The sequence below is a fragment of the Leopardus geoffroyi genome, chromosome B3 (assembly GCF_018350155.1).
Source record: "Leopardus geoffroyi isolate Oge1 chromosome B3, O.geoffroyi_Oge1_pat1.0, whole genome shotgun sequence".
In the NCBI taxonomy this organism is placed as follows: domain Eukaryota; kingdom Metazoa; phylum Chordata; class Mammalia; order Carnivora; family Felidae; genus Leopardus; species Leopardus geoffroyi.
The window spans coordinates 11598861-11603450 of NC_059337.1; the positions used below are offsets into that span (position 1 = coordinate 11598861).

General features: G+C 57.5%; 1 long non-coding RNA gene across 1 annotated transcript; it reads left to right on the forward strand.

Moving 5' to 3' along the window:
- Positions 1-1237: 1237 nt before the first annotated feature.
- On the forward strand, positions 1238-2278 carry LOC123582516. The gene is made up of 2 exons (XR_006704418.1): positions 1238-1927; positions 2050-2278. It is a non-coding gene; the product is annotated as an uncharacterized LOC123582516 (long non-coding RNA).
- The last annotated feature ends 2312 nt before the right edge of the window (positions 2279-4590 follow it).

Here is a 4590-nt window from a genome sequence, read left to right on the forward strand (position 1 = left end):
CATTTTCCTCTTCTTTTGTCTCCTCCTTTTGTACGAGACTTTTCAGGCGCCTGTGTCCTCCGGCGCTTTTAGAGTAGGCTCTTCTAGGACAGTGCTGCTCGACTCTTTTCCATTTTAAAAACACTCCCAAATTCATTTCCCGGCAACGTCCTCATACTACCGTCATTGTCGCTATCAAAAGTGGTCACTGCCTCACTGGTCCCAGTGGGAGACCCCGTACTGAGCACAAAGAGAATTAACAGTCTGTGTCTGCCTGGAAGCTGGAGGGAGCCTCACGGGGAAGGCTGGGCCAGTGAGTGTTCTCTGATGATGTCACAGATACATCAACAAGTGCCTGGGGAGGGAAGAGGGGGGAGGAGGGCAGGAATAGCTGTGACACCTTCCTAGAGAAGTAACAATATGGGCGGGGGGAGGGGCACGTGGGAAAGGGTTTGATCAGTCCTTGTGGTAGAAGGTGAGGGCCCCAGAGCCTGAGGGCACAGGGAACGGGGTGAACCCACTACTGCACGGGACAAGCAGGGGGATTTGGGATTTTTTGGTTGGGGGTTGTGGGGGGGGGGTGATGGGATGGGAGGAGTAAGCAGGGCGAGGCAAGAGGGCAAGTAAAAAGAGTGTCGTTGGCAAGAGTAGGAGGCTGGACGCCGCTGGCCTGGGGCCAAGGGAACATTCCAGTGGCAGGGATGGGGGACAGAAAGAACACTTACAGGCAGGAACGTCCAAGGCACCCTTGTAAAAGTGTGTGCATGTGTTTGCGGTGCACAAGGCAAGGCCTCTCAGGAACTTGCCCACGTCCTCCAGAAAACCCAAACGCTGCCTCCACGTCTCTTATGTGATAGAGTTTTGATTGCACCTGACACCCAGGGTGATGTGGCGAGGGGAGCGCAGATGCACAGAAGGCAAAAATCAGGAGGCAAAGACGACCCCATGGTCACAGGCCCCCAGGCCTCCAAAGAAAGCCCACGACGGTGGGATTGTGCCTGCCTGAGCTCCTTAGATCTTAAATCTCACCGGGGCCTGGACACCTCAGAGAATAAAGCTCTGGGGAGACAGGGCCGTGGGTTGGTAGGCCACGGCACCGCGTAAAAGTGGGGCTGGAACTGGACCTTGACTGGGGGGCAGGGCGGTGCAGGTGACATGGCGCGGAACCGCTGAGGACACAGCTGCACACGGGCACTGACCAAAGGGCTGTTCAGGGACAGGCAGGGGGCGGGGGCAAGGGGGGTCGCGGTAGAAGACGGAGCAGCCTTCGGAGAGACTCCTAAGCTAAGTTAAAGAGTTTGGACTTTTAATCTGTTGGCAATGGGGAGGCAGTGAAGCTTTATTGACCACAGAAGCACTTGGGTCAGAGAGTGCTTGAGACCACCCCCCAAGGGTGGTGTTTGGGCTTCAGCCCCCCAGGCTCTGCCCCAGGGTCTCTCAGAGAGCCGCTAGGAGACTCCACAGGAGCTCAGACTGTGGGAAGGAGGGCCTGGAGGGGAGGAGGGCCACCAAGGCCAACAATGGCAGGGGAGGTGAGGAAGTGACGAGAACCCGAGAACCCACAGGGAGCAGCTGGTCGGAGGCAGGGAGGGAAGAGGAGGGGAGGAGGGCAGACATTGAATCAAAGATGATGCAGACGACCTTGATGCTGGGGAGAGGTCTGGAACCCCGGGGGACCCTGGCGAGATGCAGGTGGGGCTTGGGGAGCACCGGCTGGCAAATGCTCCAGGTGAGCACACACGGGAGGGAGGGAGGGAGGCAAGGAAACCTTGACTCACACTGCTTTTCTCAAATGCAGACTTCCATAACACGTTCTCTGTCTTCTCAAGTGCACAGAGGCTTCAGGCCATCTTCCTGCCCTAGGAAAGGCATCTGCGTCTCACTGGACATGCGCTGCCCCAAAATGCCCACTGGGCACACTCACACACCCAGCCTGCAGCCCCGGCAGGTGAAACAGGCAGCCGTCCCCTCCTCGTCGCTCACTTCTTCTGGGGGTCAGGCCGGGGGCCCGCCACCCTGCTGTCCTCCTGACCCCACTGTCTGCCCATTTGCCTTTTCTCTGACACTCAGGCGCAAAGGAAGCCCTGAACATATATATCTGCAGTACTCCAGGGGCAAACGTCTGAAATTCTCACCACCACCACCCCCCCCCCACCCAAAACGCTGAAAATGTTGAAGATCTCCCAAAGAGACAAGTTTGCCAGCCTCTGGCACGAGCCTCCTGACCCTCTACCTCCACTTGCAAAGTTCGAACCTGTAACCTTTCATCTCCTGCGACTGAAGTTTTCCGGGCACTTTCTCTTTCTCTTTCCTCTGCATCTATTTCTTCCTCGGGCCACTTTGTGTCACCGCCTGGTTAGTTTCCAAATACTCTGCTCTATTCCTCCTCCCCATGCTCATCATTTCCCTGGACAGCGGGAAACTGCCCCATTCGCCATCTTTCTCTCCCAAAAGTGAGCTCTTCGGCCACCCAGGCGAGCGAGCGTCTGGCAACGTCTTTTTACGTTTGAATCCTCCCCTGCCCCCAGCCCAGCCTCCCCCCCAGCGCTGACAGATTCCCCCCCCCCCAAAAGCGCTGATCTGTCCCTGCCATACCCGATGACTGCAGGTCCCAGCCGTGGCCCATTTTGCCTGACACCTGCCTGTGTCACACTTGGCAGGGTGCTGGGACCCGGCTGGGACGCCAAGGTGGGATCTTCTCTGTGACAACCCAGCCTTTAGTGTCCAATGGGCTCTCAAGGGCTTAGACCTTCTCGCTTCCGAATGGGAGCTTTTTTTTTTTTTTTTTCACTTGTAGGTTGCTGAGAAGGAAAGGAAACTGTAGTATAGTGGCTTTGTTTTGTTTCTTAAGTCTTTTCTGCTCACGAAAAAAAGCCACATGTTCATGTGCTTTGGCAACCAACCCTCCCACTGGGCTGCTTCTCAGACATCAGGGCCATCTTCCTGGCACCAGCCATCCAGGATGGTTTCCATCCTGGAAACCCCGTTCCTCCAAACAAGGTGGCCCGCGTGGGTGTGGGAAGGAAGCCATCACCCCATTCAAGTCCCTGCTCCCGGCCCTCCTGCAGGGCGCCGGGCCTCCGTATCAGGGATGGTCTGTGGAGTCGGCACGTGGGACCGTCTGGCTAGGACCTCCGTGAGATTCTAATACAGAGGGCATCACTGTCTCTGGGGACCATTGTGGAAGAGGGGGCAGGTCAGAGGTGACCTCAGAAAGTCGACGAGTGACAATGAAGCAGGGTACAGGAAAAAAGCAAGCTAAAGCCTTGCTCTTCAGGATGTGGTTGCCTGGACCGGTATCTCCGGCCCCCCCGGGGAGCTTATGGGAAATGCAGAGTCAGGCCACAGGCCTGCGAGTTCTCACGCGTCTTCAAGGCTGTGTGGCCTTGGCCTTGGTGGACCTCACAGTGGTCCCCAAGTGGGCCTCCTGTGGGGCCCGCTGGCCTGGCTGTTGGCAGTCCAGGGCCCGGCTGCCATCTCCCCGCTCTGGGGACTCTGGCACCCCCACACAGAGCACCCAGCTCCAGCACTGCCTCCTCCCAGGGCAGGCACGTTCCGGCACAGCCCCCAGACTGAGAGATATACCGCCAAGCCCCAGCAGCCACAGCCATGGTTGGCCACAGCCAGTGAGGTGGGGCCACCACTCTCCCCCAGTCCTTCTCTGTCCCCCTGAGGACAAAGTTCAAGGCTTTCAGACTCCTGAGTCCCTTGGGTCACCGAGCTGCTTTCAGAAAGCACCTTACGGTGCTTCCCTTTGGTAGCCCCACATTGTGAATCTGAGGTTCTTTATAGATGGGCCCATATCCACTCTCTGCCCCGAGTGCAGTGGCCACACCCTTCCCAGTCGGGACACGGGTCAGGTGTACTGTGACCGCCCCCCCCCCCCAACACACACACCCTGGCACCCTTGCCTGGACAGGGTGGGAAAACAATGAGGCACAGGTGTAGAAGAAAGAACTGGAAGAAGAGGCGGGGCCTCCTGCTGAGTCTTGCTTAGGGCTCTGGGTGCAGGTAGCCGGGCCTCAGAGGGAGCTTGCCCTCCTGTGGAGGCAAGAGTTGGAATTCCCATAAACTCTAGGACCCCAAGTCTCCTCAAGTGTATGTAGCACGAGGACACTGGACTCCATGACCCCAAGTGACAAATCCCCCCATGTCCTCCTGTTCCTCAGTGCGGGACCCTCTAGCACAGACTTCAGGTGGGACCTAGGACCTAGTACCAGGACAATTACCAACACCATAGAGCTAAGCTAAGCAAAAGCTTTCAACAGAAAACTTTGACATAGAACTTAGTATATACTACCACAGAGGTGACTGTCTCAAGTCAGTGGCTGAGGGACAACTAGATGGAAAACAGGTAAGATGGAATCCCAACCTCACACAACAGCTGTTTTCAGGGCCAGGCAGAGCCCAAGAAGACTGGTGGTTCTGAACCCAGCGTGCACATCAGAACCACCGGGCGCTCCTCATGGGGCGATACCTATAGGGGGACAAGGCTGGCGGAGCTCTGAGGGGTTGGGGGGCTTCAGCTCACTTTGGCCACAGAGCCCTCCCTGGGCAGGCTCCACGTGGCCGGCAGCTGACCCTCCACGGGCTCCGGTCAATGAGGCACAG